At 39.0% G+C, this 22,465-nt stretch overlaps 1 protein-coding gene across 1 annotated transcript in view; it reads left to right on the top strand.

Moving 5' to 3' along the window:
• Positions 1–22,465, top strand: part of MICU3 (mitochondrial calcium uptake family member 3) — a 156,233-nt gene that overhangs the window by 107,378 nt on the left and 26,390 nt on the right. The window lies entirely within an intron of this gene.

Below are 22,465 nucleotides of genomic sequence, written 5' to 3'. Positions count from 1 at the left end.
TGAAAATCAGTGCAAAGATATAATTCTCTTTACATCTTTATATCTTTATAATTCTTTTTATAACACAATCAGTATTTTAGGCACACATCTTAAAAACTGAGGAATATAACTATAATTGTGACTATATGCATATAAATATACAATGCTCAGAGGAAGTAAAAACATTATTATAAAAGTTTTCTGGAAAAGATAAATTTTGTCCAATGTTGTAAAGAAAGAGAAGGACCAGTGTATGAGAAGTAGAACAGAGAAAATAAGAAGAGAATGGAGAAGGGATCTGAATAAGGATAGATTTTAAAAATTGGGATTGAGTAGACAGTTTTTAGAAAAATAAACATAAAGAAATGCAAGTTAAATCAGTAATGACAATGCATCCTTTCACATACCAGATTGAAAAGATAGAATGGTTTGTTGTATATAGTGTTGGTAAGTGTGTGGAGTAATTGCTGGTGAGGCTGTAAATTTGAGTCCAACATCTTTGGAGGGCCATATAGAAATATCTCAAAGTTTTGACCTAGAATTTTACTACTGGGATTGTAGTATTCCAAAACATATATTTATAAATTTGCATGTCAACAAATATACTTATACAATGAAATAGTATGTAACTATGAAAAAGAATGAAGTCCATTTATCATGCTGGTATAAGATGATCTGCAAGATATTTTTATGGGAGCATAGCAAGGTACAAAGAGTGTATGACATGCCACTGTGTTCAAAACACACTTTCATTGCATAGAATTATATTTTAATGTATCTTTATCAAAGTTATGTGTACGTATTGTTAAAAATCAAAGAGATCTAAAGGGTTAAAATGAAAAACAGCATCCCTCTTCCTTCATGTCTGTTCCTCAGAGGCAATCTTTCAAATCTTTTAGCAGTTTCTTTTGGTATCTGCCTTCATATTTCAAGATAATATGCTAATACCAATATTTCTTGACTGATTTAATTTGTAGATTATTAACAGTTCACTTCCTACAATGGCAGATGAGGATTTGGCTCTCTTACACAACCCCATCCAAGACACACACACACACACATTTCCCCTTCTCTATCCTTTCAGTATAATTAGAGCATAATTTTAGTTAAATCAATTATTACATCATCATCAATTATTATATTTCCTTCCTTATATATCTTCTTACTTTCTCTAGAGTTAGTAATTTTCTCCTTTTCAGTTTGCTTAATTTTTTGTGTACTTCTCATTTACCAATCATTAATTCATCCACAGACTTATCTCCAGAACTAAACATGTATTGTTAATACATTCTAACACATCAAGTAATATGTAAACTTTTATTATCATTTTAGAAATGCCTCCTGGAGCTCTCCATCTTACTGTCCCATCTAGAATGGCTGTTCTCTGGTCCCAGTGCAGAACTATCATTCCAGGATCTCCCTTCTCCACCTCTTGAAGATTCTGTTTTATCCTCTCCATCTCCCAGGTCTTCCTCTTTCTTATCATTTCATTTTTTGGAGTGGAGCACAATCTTCCATATTTCCTGTGAAAGGCTGCATGGTAAATAAATATTTGAGATCTTATATGCCTAAAAATGCCTTTATTCTCCCCTCATGCTTGAGTAACAGTTTGCCAGGGGTAAGTCCCTCAGAACTTTGAAAGCATTGCCCCATTGTTTTCCAGCTTTCAATATTGTTCTCAAGAAATCACATGCCATTCTGATTCCTGACCTGGTTTTTCTCTCTCTGGAAGTTAATAGAATCTTCTTTTTGTCCCTATTGTTCTAAAATTTCACACCGCTATAACTTGGCAAAGGTCTTTTACTCATTGATTGTCCTGGGCACTCAATACTTCTTTCAATCTAAAAACTTACAGCATTCAGTTCTGAAAGAAAAAAGAAAGTAATTACAGATGTTCCTCAACTTACAGTGGGATTACGTCCCGAAAAACCCATCATAAGTTGAAAATGCCGTAGGTCAAAAATACATTTAATGCACCTAACCTACTGAACATCATAGCTTAGCCTAGCCTACCTTAAACGTGCTCAGAACACTTACATTAGCCTACAGTTGGGCAAAATCATCTAACACAAAGCCTACTTTATTAATAATAAAGTGTTGAATATCTCATGTAATTTATTGAATACTATACTGAAAGTGAAAAACAGAATTGTTGTATGGGTACTCGTCCAAATGCTGACAACCCACACGCTGTAGAGTATCAGTTGTTTACCCTTGTGATTGTGTGACTGACTGGGAGCTATGGTTCGCCACCGCTGCCCAGCATCATGAGAGAGAGTAGCACCGCGTATTAGCCTGGGAAAAGATCAAAATTCAAAGTACGGTTTCTACTGAATCCGTGTTGCTCTCACACCATCGTAAAGTTGAAAAATCGTAAGTCAAACCTTCATAAGTTGGGGACCATCTGTATTTCTTTGAGAACTTCCTCCCCCTCTTGTGTTCTCCGTCCAGTTTTTCTGGGACTTCTGTTATTCAGATGTTGCATCTCCTATACTCAGCCTGTAATTTTTCTTTTCTTCTTTCTTACTGTTCTCTCTTTGTCTTTTTATTGTACCTTTTTACAAGATTTCTTGAGAACCTTCTTACCTTCTGTCTATTCTCTTGAGTTTTTTATTTATTCCATTATATTTTTTAAATTTTTCCCTGAATTTACCTTTTTATTGTCTCCTTGTTTTGTGTGCTCAGTAGCTTTTATTCTCTGATTATTTAAGTTTCTTTGAAGTTTTCTTCTGCTCCCTTCATTGCCTCATGCCTTTTTTCTGTTTGTGTTTTTGGTGTCTCATATTAGAGGTTTTTCTCAACTATTTGGTACTCTTTTGCTCTGTGTTCATATTTTAAAACAAATTGGAAGCTCTATTCATCAAATCTAGAGTTAGGTTAACTTCTTCTTGAACTGGATAGAGATAGTTTTAAGAAAAGTAAAAGTGGGGCTGGGCCTGTGGCCTAGTGGTTAAGTTCAGCACACTGTGTTTTGGCGGCCTGGGTTCAGAACCCGGGTGCGGACCTACACCACTCAATGGCACCCATGCTGTGGCAGCGACCCACGTACAAAATAGAGGAAGATTGGCACAGATGTTAGCTCAGGGCAAATCTTCCTCAAAAACAAAAAGAAAAGTATAATGGTGATTGTGAATTTATGGAACTATCACATGGTTTAAGCTTGGATGGTAGGGATGGGAAAGGTATCAATTGATAAAGGAATGTCAGTGGAAATCACTTACTGGCTTAAAAAAGTTAAAGATGGCAGCCATACTTTCTTACAAAATATATTTTGGTGATGTTTACCATAAGAGACAAAGAATTGAACTTGATTATTAGTCTAATTCAGTATCACATTTCCTATTGCATATATTCAAGGATGAAGCAAGCAGCTTGAAGGTAAGCGGATTTGACTACTAGCAGATTTTAACCGTAGGTAAAATGAGAGTTTAGGACAGAATGAAAGACAATAAAGATATTTTCAGTCTAAGATATATAATGCTTTACTCTTTGTAAGCTCTAGGTGCTATAAGAGTTAAAAGTTCAAGGTGAAAAATCTACAAAAAAACACTCTGAAAATCTATACTTTTTTATGTCATTGCTCTTTGGTCCTAAGAGGTTCTCAAGAAAATGAGTATCTCATATACCATTTGTGCTGTAATATTTCATTACAATGAGTGTACAGAAGATTAGCTGTTTCAAAGATTCTTTTGAAATCAGATTGCACATCAAAACTGCATTGTGCCCTGCTAAGTAAGCAAATTTAAGAAAGAGGAGAAGGTGATGTCAAGACTTATTGCAAAATGAACAAATGAAGGAATAGGGTTTGCTTGGTGTTGAGCCTGTTAAAGCATGGCCAAATGTCAGCCTACATTTGTCAGCTTAATATGTTTTTCTAAAATTTACAAAGATTCAGTCAATGGAAAGTATCCTTTAGCTAGTATTTGGACTTGAGAAATAAACTAAGCAATACAAAAATGCTAAATAGATTATACTTATAACTGAACTTCTCATAGTGATTAATTACCACATAAATATGTACATTAGTAATTCAGATAGACATATTTGTTGCCTTTTTCTGTTATATTTCTAATTGTAAAATTAATACATATGTTTTTGCTCCCTGATACTTGAGGTTTTAGAAGCTCAGAAGTTAACTTCTCCACAATAGCTAGATCCCCAAATACAGCATACACTGAAGCATTTCAAGTCTCCAGGGCTTTCTCCCTTCAAAATTAAAAAAAAAAAAAAAAAAAGGTAAAAATAAATTTTTAAAAATCCAAGGTCTGAGCCCCAAGTAGCCAGTGGTAAAGTCTAAAAGGTAGGTAGCTTAGAGCCTGAATTGGACTTGCTGGAAATAACCAGGCACATAGGTGGGGATCTCAGGCCAGAACAACAGGGTTCACAGGTGCTTGGAACTAGAATGATAGGGAGCCTGCAGGCTTTGTGGAGGGGGAGGATCTCCCTGAGGTCAGCCTTCTAAACTGACAGTATGTGAGTATATTGAGCCTTGAAACAGACTGAGGAGGAGAACCTGAATCCAAGGGCCCCTGCTCTGAGCTAAATCCTTCAAGGAGGTCCTGAAGGGTCCTGAGACAACTGTACACACACACACACAGACACACACACATGACTGGCTGAAGCAGAAGAAACCATCCCACAGGATTCTCATAGATTACAATCAAGTATAACCTCTTAAAGACAACCTAGTCCAGAGAGGGCCAGCCACTCCGAGTGAGAATCAGCAGGGACAATAAATTTAGACTCCAAAGAATGAAGATGTGTGAACTGAATACAGAATGCAAAGAGCTGTGTATGAAACAAACTATGAAATTACAAAAATAAGTTTAAAAAAAAACTGTAGGGATTAACACTTACCAGTTAGAATTTCCAGAAATAAAAAATTTAATTGCTCAAATCCAAGCCTCAATGGAGAGTTTTGGGTCCAACCATGACTAACTGATAAAATTTGACTTATCCTTCCATCATAAACAACTACAACATTGTACAGCAAACACATCAGGGTTTTGATCCTCGAGAGAAAGGAAATTCATGCGGTGACCTCTACATTCTCTCTGGCTTTCTGCCTGGGAGCACTTTCCAAACTGCAGCAGAGGAAAGTGAAGCCTAAACAGAAAACAAGTTCAGGGGATGGAAGAAATGAGACCAGAGTTAAGAATGGCTCATGTAGCTGGAATTTGTGAGACAGAGAATCAGAGAGGAGGGAGCTGTGCAAAGAAGGAGCATCAGAAATCTGCATGGGGTACTCTTCAGTCTTTGGCTGAATACAAAGCTTCACATAAGCTGGGCAAGACTCCACGAGGCATGGCAGAAAACAGCTACTGGAGTTCACACAGTGCTGGGAGACAGTGGAGTTCAAATCAGCCAGAGTGTAAAGGCCTCACCAAACAACCCAAGAATTAAATTAAGGACATGCCTTAGGAGTAAGGCTACTCTAGAGTAGGGGCAACTCGAGACCCACCCTAATAAAACCTTAACTGATCCTTGATAGGATCAAGCTGATCTGCCAGTATAGTAACTATCTGCCGAAACAAAATTCAGTACTCTTTAAAGGAAGACAACAAAATCCATATTTTCAATAATGTCATATCCACTATAAGTATTATATATGCTAAACAGGAAAATGTGACCCTTAACCAGGGGAAAAAGCAGACCATAGAAACAAACCATTGGTGGTCCAGAGGTTCGACTTTTAGCAGATAAATACTTTAAGAACTCTTATAAATAGGTTTAAAAGAAAAGATGGACATAATGAGAGAAGAAATGGGACTTATATACAACAAAATTAAAACTATAAAAAATAACCAAATGGAAATTCTATGATTGGAAAATACAATATTTAAAATAAAAATTCATTATATGGACTTCATAGAAGTTTAGAGACAGAATAAGAAGGGATCAGTAGGGGGCCGGCCTGGTGGCGCAAGTGGTTAAGTGCGTGCACTCTGCTGCGGCGGCCCAGGGTTTGCTGGTTCAGATCCTGGGCGCACGCCGATGCACCGCTTGTCAAGCCATGCTGTGGCAGCGTCCCATATAAAGTGGAGGAAGATGGGCATGGATGTTAGCCCAGGGCCAGTCTTCCTCAGCAAAAAAAGAGGAGGATTGGCAGATGTTAGCACAGGGCTGATCTCCTCACACACACAAAAAAAAGGGTCAGTAAACTTGAAGGCAAAGAAATACAAACTATCCAAACTGATATGCAAAGAAGAAAAATTACTGAGGGGAAAAAAAAGGTGCCTCAGTGACCACATAAAACAGTCTACCATAAGTGTAATTGTAGATCCAGAAGGAGAAGACGACGGGCAGGGATGGGGGTGGGGGCCGGAAAAATATTTAAATAGATAATGGCCAAAATTTTTCCAAATTTGAAGAAATATATAAACTCGAGTTTCAAGAAGTTCAACAAACCCCAAATGAAGAAACCTATACTTGGTCATATCCTAGCCAAATTGCTGAAAAGACAAAAAATATATATATTTTCTACTCTTGAAAGCATCCAGAGACCAAAGATATGTTATACACAGGGTTAGTGATAAGCATTAAGTGCTAACTTCTCATCAGTAACAATGGAGGACAAAGGATAGTAGTATAATATCTTTAAAGCACAGAAAGGAGAAGGGAAATGTCAACCTAGAATACTATATTCAGCAAAATAACCTTTAAAAATAACAGTGGGCGCTGGCCTGGTGGCGTAGTGGTTAAGTTCACGTGCTCCGCTTCAGCGGCTTGGGGTTCGAGGGTTCAGATCCCAGGTGTGGACCTACACACCGTTCATCAAGCCATGCTGTGGCAGCGTCCCATATGCAGAATAGAGGAAGATTGGTGACAGATGTTAGCTCAGGGCCAATTTCCTCACCAAAAAAATAATAATAAAATAAAAAATAAAATAAAAATAGTGAAATAAAGACACCTTAAGATAAAGATTATCAGAGAGCATGCAACCAGCAGACCTGCACTACAAGAAAAGTTAAAAGAAATTCTTCAGGCTGATGGGCAATGAAACCAGCCTGAAACTTTGATCTATTCAAAATAATGAAGGTTGCCATAAATGATAAATTTTTAGTAAGTATAAAATTTTTTTTCCTAAATGTATAAAAAGGCAATTGACTACTTAAAGCAAAAATAATAACAATGGAGTGTGGAGTTTATCATATTTGATAATATCATAAAGGGCAGAAAGTGGTAAATGGAAGTATACTGTTGTAAGATTCTTACATTATAGGTGCAATGGTATAATATTCATTCAATTAATGCATATTTTAACCCATAGAACCATAAATGAAATAAAATGCAATGATAAAAACAAATATTGGCTAACTCAAAGTAAGGCAGGAAAGGGGGAAACAAAAAAGAAAACAAGGATGAAAAATAGAAAAGATAGCAAAATGGTTACATAAATCCAGCCAATTAGTAATTACATTAAATGTAAGTTCACTAAATATTTCAATTAAAAGATATTATCAGACTGAATTTTTTTGTGAAGATCATTTGCTGTCTAGAAAAGATGTATTTTAGATATAAAGACCTAGGCAGGCTTTTTTATATCATGTAAAATGATAGAAAAAAGAATACCATGCAAACACTAATGATAAGAAACTAGAGTGGTTATATTAATATCAGACAAAATAGATGTCAAGGCAAAGAGTATTACCAGATGTGTTAGTTCAGGTCCAGTCAGGAGGCAAAAACAACACAATGATTTAAACAGGGAAATTTATTAACACAAAGAATTATTGAAATAATGGGGAATTGGCTAGTGAGAGTTAAAGGGAATTCTAACGAATACAAGAGTAGCAGATATCAGGCGCAGCCACTACCACCAGGGCAGAGATGGAGCTCCCAAGGCAGAGTCCTTTCCTACTAAGGCTGAGATCCAGACTCTGGAAAGGGCACAGCTTTGGCTCACTGGATGGTGAAGTCACTGAGGTGCCTCGTAAGTGGGACTTTCTGGAAGTCTCGGGTGCGGGGGGAGGCCATTCACATAGAAGTGGCGTTCTCGATCGTCATCAGAATCCTCAGTGAGCCTCAGGACTCACTAGGTGCCAGGGGGAGCTGCAGGAGCCCGGCATAGGTGCAGGATGGCTCTGGGATTCTAGGGCTGAAGAGAGGATGTGGGAGCAGTGATGTGAGTTGGGGCACAGTCCCATGCTATCTGGGATCGTTGCTACACCACTGCTGCCTGAGTTGAGCACCGCAGAAAGCAGCCTGTCACTAAATGCTGGAGAAAGCTGCACCCTGCAGAAACCGAACCCCGGAGAGACCACGCAGGGATCAAGTGGGGAAAAAGTGCACTCTATCAGAGCCTAGAGAGTAAGCTATACCAGAACCAGGAAGAGGAAATCCCTTCCTCCTCCAATGTCCTTCCAGAACCCTCTACTGACAAGATTCAACACCAGTCTGGCTAGCAAAGGAGAAATATTTACAAAATCCAGCTTTATTGCTACAGATTAGCAAAAAGGGTGAATTTGGGGCTGAAAGGAAATAAATTGATAAAGAGCGTGATCCACCCCTTTCACAACTCATCTTCTGTATGTACCTTCTACATAGTCTCGAATGCCATACAACAGTGAAACAACTCTATATTTTCATCTAACAGGATGAAAATCTAACCATCTCAGAATGAGGAGATGAACAGCCCAACGATCACTGTATACACCACTGGGGCTTATTAGTTACCTCTCATAGTCCATCACAGTTCCACTGTTGTAAAATTAACCTCCAACAACTTGTATATAAATGTTTTTAATGGAAAGGAGAGAGAAGAGGAAAATAGTTAGTGTATACCCATAAGTACATACCTATAAGAAGCAAAAATATGAAAAGCAACTACAGTCATTGTTTCTGTAATTGGTCACAGGCCCAAATTGTTATCTATGGCTTCCTTCTTCCACCAGCCATTATTTATTTCCCCAAACTTCAGCCAGAACCCCGGCTGATCTTTACCTGGTCGAGTAATCCAAACCCTCATTTCTGAAGGGCTTAGTCAGTCACCCTGCCTTTTTTTTGGTTGCTGTAGTTTTCCATTAACCTTTCCTATTGGGTGTGGAATGCTAAGAAACCCAGAGAATCTCCTGGGTTACAGACACAGTCCTCCTTGCCCCTAATGTGTAGCGGTAACCCAGTATCCTCTTGGTAAAGGAATCAATCATCCACCTAGAAGAGTAATCCATCTTTCTGCCCATTGGTTCAGTGGCATATTGAGTGCAAAGTAGCCAGATGGCAATCTCCTCTTTCTCCAATAAATGGAACCACTGTTATGTCCCCTGGTAGAACCATGCTTCCCTTGAGGACTAACATCTCTAAACTGGCAGAGCTCAAAGATGCCAGAATGAGAAGCAAATATTCGGCAAGTGGGTGTTAGGTGTAACAAAGAGAGGAGCCATTCTGACTTCCACCCCTTCATTCCTGAACCCACGTATTCCGGCTATGTGGGGAGAGAGCACCGTGTAATTGTTTTCTATGGGAGAATTAGTCTAATCAAGCAACTCCAACATTACCAGAAGCTAGGAATCCCTTTGTTTTGACATTTTGCTTGCTTACCATTGAGATTTTTGTTATCATTTGTTGATTATCTCCTCATGTCGTTTTTCACACATATTGAGGTCTTAGGGGTCTTTAATCTATTCATTTGTTCTCTTTCTGTATTAAATATATACATCTCAAAGCTTTTAATTTTTATGTATTTGAATGTGATGTTATTTGCCATTTCCTCCATTGCTTTTAAGCTTATAAATTCCTCTATCAATTTCACAAGTATTCTGTCACATATTTTATATTTTTATGGTTTATATTTTCTTTGCAATTAACTAAAAAAAATACACCTGAGATTAATTTTGTTACATGATTTAAAAAAAATGAGGACCTAGATTTCCCTGAAAATATCTAACCAATTTATCCAGTACTATTTACAGAATAATTCTTCCTTTTTGCCACCCAATATAATGCAAATTATTTTAAATATTTTTACATACCTGAATCTGTTTTAAGATATTCTTCTCTTCGGTTGGACTGTCTGGCTATCCTTGTAATGACATTGTTTTAATTATTTTAGCTTTGTAATATTTTCATATTCCATAAGACTAATCTATCTCCCTCCTCAATAGCTACACTTAGATTTCTCTTCTTTTCAAATATTTTCTTAACTCTTCTTGTTTATCCTTTCAGATGAACTTTAAAATTGTTTTATCATATCTCTTCCAAATAGAGTTTTTATTGAAATTACTTTAAAATTATAAATTAATTTGGAAAGAACTGACACCTGTTAGTCAAGGTTCTCCACAGAGACAGAACCAACAGGATGTACATATAAAGAGATTTATTATAAGGAGTTAACTCACGAGATTATGGAGGCTGACAAGTCCCAGGATCTGCAGGGTGACTCAGCAAGCTAGAGACCCAGGGGAGCCGATGATGTAGTTCCAATCTGAGTCTGAAGTCCTGAGAACCAGGAGAGCTGATGGTTTTGTTCTAGTCCAAAGGCTGGCGGCTCAAGAGCCAATGATTTAGTTCAAAGCAGTCAGGCAGGAGGAATTCTCTCTTGCTTGGGGGAGGGTCAGCCTTTGTGTTCTATTCAGGCCTTCAACTGATTGGATGAGGCTCAGCCACATTAGAGAGGGCAGTCTGCTTTACTCAGTCTACTGATTTAAATGTTAATCTCATCCGAAAACACCCTCACAGAAACACCCAGGATCATGTTTGACCAAATATCTGGGTAATCCATGGCCCAGTCAAGATTACACAAAAAATTAGCCATCAAAACACCTTTATAATGTTTTCCTCCCATCCTGGAACAATTATTCCAGTTATTTATTATCAAGATTTATGGCTTTCATTATCTAGGTCATACTACTTCTCATAGGTCTTTTCTAGATCCTACATACTTATTGTTGCTTTTAAGAATGGGGATTTTTCAGGCCGGCCCATTGGCTAAGTGGTTAAGTTAGCATTCTCTGCTTCAGTGGCCTAGGGTTTGCTGGTTTGGATCCTGGGCGTGGACCGATGGACCGCTCATCAAGCCGTGCTGTGGTGGCATCCTGCATACGAAATAGAGGAAGACTGGCACAGATGTTAGCTGAGCGACAATCTTCCTCAAGCAAAAAGAGGAAGATTGGTGACAGATGTTAGCTCAAGCCCAATCTTCCTCACCCCAAAAAAAAAAAAAAAAATGGGAATTTTTTCCCATTAGATTTTCTATGTGATTGTTGGTATATAGAAAAGCAGTTGATTTATTCAGCCACTTAACTGAACTCTTAGTAGTTCTGACATTTTTTTCTCTTGATTCTTTTGAGTTTTCTGATGGACAGTCATATTATATGCAAATGATGGTAAATGTGTCTTTGCCATTTCTATATTTATTGCTCTTATTTCCTGTATTATTGCATTGATTATATCTTCCAGAACAATGTGAAATACTAATAGTGATAGCAGAAATCTTTTGATTTCCTGCTTTAATAGGATTATCTATAGTGTTTCAAATTAAGCATAATATTTTCCTGTTGGTTTGAGACACATATTTTATCTTGTTAAGAAAATATCCTTTATTTCCTGGATTTGGAAGATTCTGGAAAAAGAAGTAAGTGTTGAATCATCTCAAATGCTTTTTCACCTTCCACTGACATGATTATACATTTATCAAGTTGACCTCCAGATGCGACATATCTGCTTCATAGGCTTTCTCATTAAATAATTCTACATTATTGTAACAAGCTCTGATCACGGTAGACCATTCTTTTCATTTCTGGGTCTTAGACAAGTTGACTTCCCTATATCAGGTTCCTTATTTCTAAATTGGGGCTAAAAATTGTATCTGCCCCATGTTAGAGGGATTAGATGAGATATTTCACATAAAGTAAATTCATATAAAGTGCCTAGCATATGTCTGGCACATAGGGCATGTTCAGCTAATATTACCATTATTACCGTTATTAACCAAGAGGCTCGAATATGGTTCAAGCGGGGAAAATTATATATCCTCTAGGATTTTTTATATTTATAAGTGAGATGTTTCTCATTTTCTTAAAGAAAATAAAATAGGCATTTTAAGTGCTCATATATGAATCATGAGAAGAAACAATAAAAAGTTATTTTCTCATTATTTTATTTTAAAACTGTGTTGTTTGTTTACATCTACCTTCTTATAGGTCAAATAACTGCCTCATAAGCAGGGCCCTGAGCAGGGCCAGCTTCATGGTCATGAGAACAGTGCAGTTGTAAACACTTGGGGTTTAAAGCTCTACAGTCACCATCTGGAAATTCTTAATAATGCTGTCTTTGAATTTTTATTTTGTAAGTGAGGCCAGTGGGACAATGGAGCTTGTGCAGGGGCTTGGAGCCTCTGCTCACACCTGGTTCTCCTTCCAACTCCCAAGGATGGGTTCGTGGGCACCCCCTGCGTTCCCAGCCTCACCCTCCCCACTCCTGCCCAGCAACTGCCTCCACCCTCCAGCTCCTTGGCAGGGGCCGGGGTGCAAGTTCCGGCAGGAATGGGGAAGGGTGCCCATGCCCCATGGAATCTTGGGGCACAGCATGGTGGAGGCCAGCCCGCCCGAGGCTGACAGTGCCGTGGTGCGTCAGCTGGCAGCCAGCCAAAGGCCACAAGTCAGTGGAGATGAGCCTTTAGCCCACTCCTAACCCAAGTACTTAGAGCTTCTAACTCAGAGCTTGCAATACCCTTGGGGGTCGCTCATCCACTGTGGGTTGGAGTATCATGCCTGTGGGAAGGAGAGCTGTCTGACTGCACTTCCCCAGGGTGCTCCCCCAGGTGGAACATGGTGCAGCAGTCCAGCAGCTTGCATGAGAAGGAACCTGGCAGCCCTCAGGCCTGAGCAAATGCATGTGCATTCTGAGTCATGGGATGGGGTCCCCAGCACCTATGAGGGGCCACACTCACCTGATAAGCGTCTCCATGCCCGAAGGAGCATACCCTTGGCTTCCTTCGTGCTGGACAAACCCTCTCTTCCTCCTTCCCACCTTCCAGAGTCTGACTTCTGATGCCTTTTCTGGCCAACTGGAAGCACTCTCAGAAGCTGTGCCGTGAAGTATGAATTATATAATTTCAGTGATTTCACATAGGAGTTAAATGCTCTGATATTTGCATTTAAAACTGGCATTGCACAAAGATGAACGGTAAAAGTCATGCTAATAATTTAAATATTTTAATTTTTATTCACTTAAATGACATTAAATAGCAAATAAAAAACATCATGACAAATTGACAAAGAGACCATAGAAGAAAGAAAAAACCTTTCTATTTTGATACCTTAGCACTTTTTCCGCTTTTTCAAACAAAAAGCTCTGCATTTTCATTTTGCACAAAGCTCCAAAAATTATGTAGCCTGTCCTTCCATGGGATATGGACATTTGGGCCAGTGTGCAAGGGCGTCTGTGGGTTTGGTGAGATATAGGAAGGTCAGAAACAAATGAAGAAAAGAGTAATATGTTATGCTACTTAGAAGTGGATATTGATTTTCTTAAAACTGTAATGGAGAAAATGGTTTCTGTATTAGAAAAAACATAAGAGAAAAGAATATTACAGTAAGAAGAAGTAAAAGAAGATTACAGTAAGTATGCTGCTCATGACACCCGAAGTTCATGGCAACAACGTAGCATTAAGCTCTAGAAGAATCTGACGTCTAGAGAGCAGTTAGGATGAACTGTTTGAACTGATTCCTTCAGTTTCATCAATATGACTCCAGGACTCTATTTAACAACCAAATTCCAAATAGCTTCCCTTAAAAAAAATGTAATCTCAATAATATGTAAAGAACTCATACAGCTGAACAACAAAAAAGCAAAGAACCTGATCAAAAAATGGGCAAAGGATATCAACAGATACTTTCCCAAGGAAGATATACAGATGGCCAATAGGCACATGAAAAGATGTTCAACATCACTAATCATCAGGGAAATGCAAATCAAAACTACCCCGAGATATGACTCTACACCCATTAGAATGGCTACAATCACCAAGACAAAAAATAACAAATGTTGGAGAGGATGTGCAGAAACAGAAACCCTCATACACAGCTGGTGGGAATGCAAACTGGTGCAGCCTCTATGGAAAATGGTATAGAGATTCCTCAAAACATTAAAAATAAAAATACCATATGATCCAGCTATCCCGCTTCTGGGTATCTATTCAAAGAACTTGAAATCAACAACCCAATGAGGCTTATGCACCCCTGTGTTCATTGCAGCATTATTCACTCTAGCCAAGAAGTGGAAGCGACTCCAGTGTCCCTCAACTGATGATTAGATAAAGAAAATGTGGTATATATATACAATGGAATACTACTCAGCCATAAAAAAAGACAAAATTGTCCCATTTGCAACAACATAGATGGACCTGGAGGGTATTATGTTAAGCAAAATAAGCCAGAGAGAGGGCCAGCCCCGTGGCTTAGCCGTTAGGTGCTCGTGTTCCGTTACTGGTGGCCCGGGTTCGGATCCCGGGCGAGCACCGACACCCTCCCACTTCTCCGGCCATGCTGAGGCGGCGTCCCACATACAGCAACCAGAAGGATGTGCAACTATGACATACAACTATCTACTGGGGCTTTGGGGAGAAAAAGGAGGAGGATTGGCAATAGATGTTAGCTCAGGGCCAGTCTTCCTCAGCAAAAAGAGGAGGATTGGCACGGATGTTAGCTCAGGGCTGATCTTCCTCACAAAAAAAAAAAAAAAGCGAGAGAGAGAAAGACAAACACCACATGATTTCACTCATATGTGGAAGATAAACCAACACACGGACAGAGAGAACTGTTTGGTGGTTACCAGGGGCAAGGGGAGTGGGGGGGCACAGTGGGGGTATTTATATGGTGATGGACAAATAATAATGTACAACTAAAATTTCACAATGTTATAAACTATTAAGACATCAACTAAAAAAAGGTACAAAGTTAAGCTTATAACTCTAGCAGAATGTAAATTCATAAAGAATAAATAATAGCAATTTGTTATAACATTTTTTTATTTTGCCTGAGACAGAAATCAGGTAAAAATGAGAGTTTAAAGGACACACAGAACATGCTCTCAACTATTACGGCAGAGCTGTGGGCTATGGGCAATCGACTATAACAGATAACCTAGCCTTGGGACAAATTAGGAAAGGAAATAATAAACGGCAGCTGCAAAGAAAAAATGCAAGAATTATCAAATAACGATGTCACCTTTGTTTGTCTTTAATTTACACAATGCTGAAAAGAACTGGTCACCTCGCTTTTCAATAATAAATAGACAGCATCATTTTCAAACACAGAAGAATGAGGAACAATTCTTTAAAAGCCATTGAAATGGTTGTCACGTCCAGTACTACGATGATTACTTTTGTCATACAGTGTCTTGCTAGAGGGCATTTTCATTCAAGATGAACATGAGTTGATTAGCACTTTTCAAAAAGCAGTTGTCTAAGGTTCTCTGTACTTGATATCCTGGTACCAGCTTCTCATTAAGGTGATTCATGAAGTTTTTCAATTAGGTTCCTATAGTATTTTTAAAAATCGATTTGGTTTCTACCTTTCAACTAAATGAATGAGTCAGTGTATCATTCAGACAGGTGTGGACTTGCATAATTATAAAGTTAAATGATCCTTGGCTAGAAGTGGAAAAATGAGCAAAGACTAAAAGCAGAATATAAATAGACATAACTACTTCAAAAAGGATAAATTGGAAAACATAAACAGGTGAAATACATTTAGCCCATCCATTCAGAATAGCATCATTAAGCGTAGGCTCTCGAGTCAGACTTTCCCAAGTTCAAATCCTGGCCCTGTCGCTCCCTACCTTGTAGTTAAGCAAGGTTCTTACACTTTCCACATCTCAGCTTTTTCATGTGTAAGATGAGATCATGATAGCAGCTGAGTCTTAGGGTTGTTGTGAGAATTAAATGGGAAATTACCTGGAAAGCGCTGAGTTTAGCAAACACTTCAGAAATGTTAGTTATTATTATTCCTAAAATAATATCCCTATTCATTTAGAGTGGTCTAGTGGTTAAGATTTGGCGCTTTCATGCTCAGGTTCGTTTCCCAGTCAGGGAACCACACCACCCATCTGTCGGTTGTCATACTGTGGCGGCTGTGTAGTTGCTGTGATGCTGAAAGCTATGCCACGGGTATTTCAAATACCAGCGGGGTCATCCATGGTGGACAGGGGTCAATGGAGCTTCCAGACTAAGACAGACCAGGAAGAAGGACCTGGCCACCCACTTCTGAAAAATTGGCCATGTAACCCTGTGAATAGCAGCGGAGCATTGTCTGATACAGCGCCAGAAGGTGAGAGGATCGCACAAAAAACTGGGCAGAGTTCCACCCTGCTGCACGCGGGGCTGCTAGGAGTCAGAACGGACTCAACAGCACCAGGAACAAAATTCATTTAGAATCAGCTTATTTGTATTCATATTCATGAACTTGACCTTGAAAATTAACACAAAGGTAAAAATTCATGGGCTATTGAAAAATATAAAATGGTACTCATTATTAAAGTGGAATAAAAATAGTGGAAAGAAAATATTTTTTTTAAAAAAATGCTTTTGCTAAATATTAAACCTATCCTGTACATGTTCTAGTTGTTGTCACCATCTTCTGTTGAAGTGAATCTATTGAATTCTCTTGGTTTTCAGGGGCCTACTTAACTTTTTTGAATATTTTATGCTATGCGTGTGAAATATGTAGTCCACGTGCCTAGGACTATTTCCGTCTACTAGTTTTTCTTGTTTCTAAAAACAGAAAAGAGGAATGCCTACGGCAAAAGAAAAAAAAAATCTATGTTCCTGTCAGTTCCTTCTGCCGATATCTCAAGAATTCCGAATCATATATTCACATAATTTGCATTTTTCCACTCTTAGTTTAAAAAAAAAAAAACCACCTCGTTAACGCAAAAGCTAAAATACATTCCTTTTTATAGTAGAAAGTTGCTTCTGTTGCTCAAAGCTAATTTAAAATAAAATCCGAGTGTTCCTGACCACTTTCGGTTTGGCGCCGCCTGATTTGAATCGATGATTGCTCAAATAAACTCTTCAAAATTAAGAAGAAAGAAAGAAATCCGGTCACCCTGAAAAACATACATATATATATATTTTTTAATTTGGCTTCAAATCCCTAATCACTCGTATTTCCACACATCTTTTTTATTTTTGAAATGTAATATTTTCCTTTAAGAAGTGGGAGTGAAGCTTTGTTCTTGTCGGAAAGCATTGCTCAATCCCGTGCTTAGCATAGTGCCTGGGATCTGGTAGATAACCAACGCATATTTGCTGAAAGAATCAGTGGATGGATGGATGAATAAATGAGTGAGTAAACAGAGTGAGGCATATCAAGCCTGAAGAGCAAATATAGTCTTTGCCTGATTTTAGTTTACTTCGTAACACATTTCTGAAACTATCTCTGCCTTCTGATATTAAAATTAATAAATGCAATTACTCCCATTGAGAGTTTCCTAGTAAATTACATGTCCCAACAACTGAAGTGCTTCAGCCTTTAACTTCCATTAACTAAGTGTTAATGAAATAAATAGCTGATATTTGATGAGCTCTTACTATGGACTATCTCATTTAATACTTACAGTTCTTTGAGGTAGACAGATATTATTTTAAAAAATTAATAATAAAAAAATAAAGTGTGGGGCTGGGCCGGTGGTGTAGTGGTTAAGTTCGAGCGCTCCACTTCGGTGGCCCGGGGTTCACAGGTTCAGATCCCCAGCGTGGACCTATGCACCGCTCATCAAGCCATGCTATGGTGGCATCCCACATACAAAATAGAGGAAGATGGGCACAGATGTTAGCTCAGGGCCCATCTTCCTCAGCAAAAAAAATAGGTAAATTTCAAAAAAAGTGCTTCATCTTCAATGAGATAAATTTGCCTTCTGTGATAGTAAATGCTGATAGTAGCCAACAAATATTCATCATATATATTATGCATATAAAATGCTTAGTACAGTATACATGTATACATGTGCCATATATGTACAGCTTCTCTATATATGCTGGGCACTAGATTAAGCATTTTATGTACATAATCTCATAAATATCCTCAACAATCCTATGAGGTAGTAGATAATATATTTCCTAGCTTATATCTGAGGCTTAAAAGAGTTAAGCAATTCCCCTAAAGTCAAATAGCCATTCAGTATAAAACCAAGATTCAGACCCAACTTTGCCTAATTTCTGAGCCAGTCTCTCGACTGCTACGATAATTGCCTTTCTGTGATGCAGGAACACCAAGAAGTGGCCAGAGTGACTTCTAACCCCTGGACGCGATGTTAGGGACAGGCTAGGGTTCGGTGTGAAATATAGGCTTCTGAGCGGACCAGAGAGAGGTTGGGGTCCACTAGGCACGGCAGAACACTGGAACATTAAGACAGAAAACTGGGTGGAGAGAAGGCTGAGATATTGGTCTATATCTATGGTCATATAATTTATCATCCAAACCAGGACACTTCTGAAAGTCAAAGGGGGCTTTATTCGTAATTACACCAGAACACCACCACAAACTAGGACTGCCCAGGGTGATCTAGGACATACGTCTCTCTTCCCAGGTCCCCCTCTTGCTCACTTCTTCTCTTTTGTTTGTTCTTTATTTCCTCTCTCTTATTTTCTCCCTTTCCCTCCCTCTTCGTTCTCCCCGTGTCTCTCACTGGCTCTTGCCATGTACCTTAAGTGGCAATAATTTGCCATGATTACCTGGAATTGGGATGCTCACTAAGTGCCTCATATTTGAACTTATTTAGACAAATGCTACAAAACAACATTTCCTCTGCTGCTGTAACAGTTCTCTATTACTGCATAACAAATTATCCCAAAATGCAGTGGCCTAAGAAAACATTTATCATCTCACGCAATTTCTGCGAGTTGGGAATTCAGGAGCAGGATGGCTGGGTGATTCTGGTTCAGGGTCTCTTGTGAGGTTGCAATCAAGCTGGCAGCTAGGACTGTAGTCACCAGAAGGCACGACTGGAACTGGAGGATCGACTTCCAAGAAACCTCACTCACATGGCCCTTGGCTGCAGGCTTCCTCTGTTCCTTGCCACGTGGGCTTCTCCATAGGGCTGCTCATGACACGGCCCGTAACTTCTCCCAGAGCAAGTGATCTGAGAGAGAGAAGAAGTCACAGTGTCTTTTTTACCTAGTTTTTTAAGTTATCCGCCGTCAATTCTGCTTCATTCTGCTCATTAGAAGTGAGTCAGTAAGTCTAGTCCACACTCAAGGAGAGGAGAATTAGCCTCTGCTTCTTAAAAGGAGGAAGATCAAAGAATTTGTGGCCATATTTAAAATCACTACAGCTGCATAATTTTTTTCAAACTTTGACTCATTTAATTTTACCTCTGAGACTCTATCCAAAGAAAACAGTAAAATATAAAGGAAATGCTATTTGAGCTAAGCTATATATGTTACATTATACTGAGGAAAAATTAGAAAACCCACCTAAATGTCTAGCAATAGAGGAATGGTTTAATGAATTATAGTACTTCTACAGCACAGAATATTGTGCAGCTGTTTAAAGTTATTTGAAAGCCTGTATAGTAACATGAAAAACGTTTGAGTATGGTTGAGCACTGTAGGGAGTTAGGTATTCGCCCTGCCCCAGGCTTGAAGAGGCAAAGAGAGAGGGTAGCCGTAGCTCCCAGAAGCTCTGATCTTCAGTGATCAGCCTCCGGGAAGTGAAACAAACACCCCCATGTTATTCTTTGGCCCTCTAGCTCACTTGCCCGCCTCCCAGTGATTGAACAAACCAGAACCCAGAGTGCAAGGGAGTCCTTTGAGATAAATCTTAAAAGGTGAACCTCCCATAACACAAAAAGGGTAGAGGATGGATCTGGAAGAGCAAATGGAAATATCCAGCACAGGAGATTATTTAAAACAGCTGGGGGATGCTCTTCAAACTAAAAAGCTTCTGCACAGCAAAGGAAACCATCAACAAAACAAAAAGACAACTTAACAATTGGGAGAAGATATTTGCAAACCATATGTCTGATAAGGGGTTAATATCCAAAATATATAAAGAACTCATGCATCTCAACAACAAAAAAACTAAGAACCCAATTTAAAAAATGGGCAAAAGACCTGAACAGACATTTCTCCAAAGAAGATATACAGATGGCCAACAGGCACACGAAAAGATGTTCAACATCATTAACTACCAGGGAAATGCAAATCAAAACTACAATGAGATATCACCCGACTCCCATCAGAATGGCTATAATTAACAAGACAGGAAACAACAAGTGTTGGAGAGGATGTGGCGAGAAGGGAACTCTTGTACAGTGCAAACTGGTGCAGCCACTATGGAAAACAGTATGGAGATACCTCAAAAAATTAAGAATAGAACTACCATACGATACCGGCTATTCCACTGCTGGGTAGTTATCCAAAGAACATCAAAACACAAATGCGTAAAGATACATGCACCCCTGTGTTCACTGCAGCATTATTCACAATAGCCAAAACTTGGAAGCAACCTAGGTGCCCATCAAGGGACGAATGGATAAAGAAGATGTGGTATATGTACACAATGGAATACTACTCAGCCATAAAAAATGATGAAATCTGGCCATTTGTGACAACGTGGATGGACCTTGAGGGCATTATGCTAAACAAAATAAGTCAGAGGGAGAAAGTCAAATACCATATGATCTCACTCATAAGTAGAAGACAAATACAACAACAAACAATCACATAGAGACAGAGATTGGATTGGTGGTTACCAGAGGCAAAGAGGAAAGGGAGGAGGGCAAAAGGGGTGATTAGACACATGTGTATGGTGATGTAATGTAATTAGTCTTGGGTGGTGAACATGATGTAATCTACACAGAAATCAAAATATAATGACATACACTTGAAATTTATATAATGTTATAAACCAATGTTACCACAATTAGAAAATAAATAAAATAAAATGAAATAGCTGAGGGATGCTCTGCTTTGGTGAGAAGATTCCAAAGCTCTTGCATACAATTTGTACCTTTATACTACAAATTGACGTCAGCAATGTTTGAGGAATAGACATTTCAGCATCCAGTTATTCACATTAACATGTCCAGATACCATGCTAGTTATGGATATTTTTAGTTTTAGACCCAGACTGCCTGCATTTTAGATCATGGCAATTCAAATGGATTCTTGAATCTGGATACACATATCTGTGCCAGGTTTTTTTTAATTAATTAATTAATTTATTTATTTATTTATTTATTTATTTTTCCCCCAAAGCCCCAGTAGATAGTTGTATGTCATGGTTGCACATCCTTCTAGTTGCTGTATGTGGCACACGGCCTCAGCATGGCCGGAGAAGCGGTGCCTCGGTGCGCGTCCAGGATCCGAACCCGGGCCGCCAGCAGCAGAGCGCGCGCACTTAACTGCTAAGCCACGGGGCCGGCCCCTCTGTGCCAGGTTTTAGGTAAGTATAGACAGTATACAAACCAGCAGGACATTTTGCATGATACCCCCTCCAGTGAACCTCCTAACAAAGTTATACCTGTTCAAATAAGAGATGTAAAAGTGGACATTTTCGTTAGCTGTACTGTGAACTTCACTTAGGCAAGCTCTTTGCTGTGTTTTGGTTTGGTCTGGTTTGGTTTTGTGCTCCCCATGTAATCATCACCTGGCATAATACCTTGAACACAGAAATCATCACAATTTGTTGACTGGATGAATGAATGGATTTATTAAAGGTCTTCCTTTCACATGTTGCTTTCCCCCTTTTCTTGCTGAGGAAACAAGAAATAGCCACAAAAAATGTCAGAGAATTTAAATAACTTGCTTAAGATCAAACAGCTAGTAAGCGGCAGAATTGGAATTCAAACCCAGATTTTCCCATTGCAACCCCCTGAGGAAACCAAACTCGGACGCTGGTCCTTCAGGTATATTTCTAAATATCTAGCCTGAGATATGCCCCTGCTCTTGCAACGCAAATGTGATAAAACTTCGTCTTCTCTTCAATGTCTCTGGAAATAAACATAATGTTCTTCCAGAAGTTTTGTGTAAGGAACATCAGCCCTGAGCTAACATCGATTGCCAATCCTCCTCCTTTTGTTCCCCAAAGCCCCAGTAGACAGTTGTATGTCATAGTTGCACATCCTTCTAGTTGCTGTATGTGGGACGCGGCCTCAGCATGGCTGGAGAAGCGGTGTGTCAGTGCGCGCCCGGGATCCGAACCGGGGCCACCAGCAGCGGAGTGCGTGCACTTAACCGCTAAGCCACAGGGCCGGCCCTGATTCACTTCTTTGCTGTAGTAGTTGGTACAGCACTACAATGCACATTTATCTCATTAGTGAAAGGGTTTGTACACTGATCTCCTCACTAGACCATAAGCTCCTTGAGGCTCAAGACCATGTTCTGGAGTTTGAATATCCCCAGTACTTGGGCACACAGCAGGCAATCAATAAATATTTGTTAAATAGTACACTACACGAATTTTGAAAAGTCCCTAGTGATATTTAAGCAGCCTCAATAGGTCCATGATTTTTAAATTTTGTGAACATTTTGGAAACTTTAGCT

The sequence above is a fragment of the Diceros bicornis genome, chromosome 29, assembly GCF_020826845.1.
Source record: "Diceros bicornis minor isolate mBicDic1 chromosome 29, mDicBic1.mat.cur, whole genome shotgun sequence".
In the NCBI taxonomy this organism is placed as follows: Eukaryota; Metazoa; Chordata; class Mammalia; order Perissodactyla; family Rhinocerotidae; genus Diceros; species Diceros bicornis.
The sequence above is the reverse complement of the archived record's forward strand: the minus strand, read 5'-3'. Positions and strand labels throughout refer to the sequence as shown.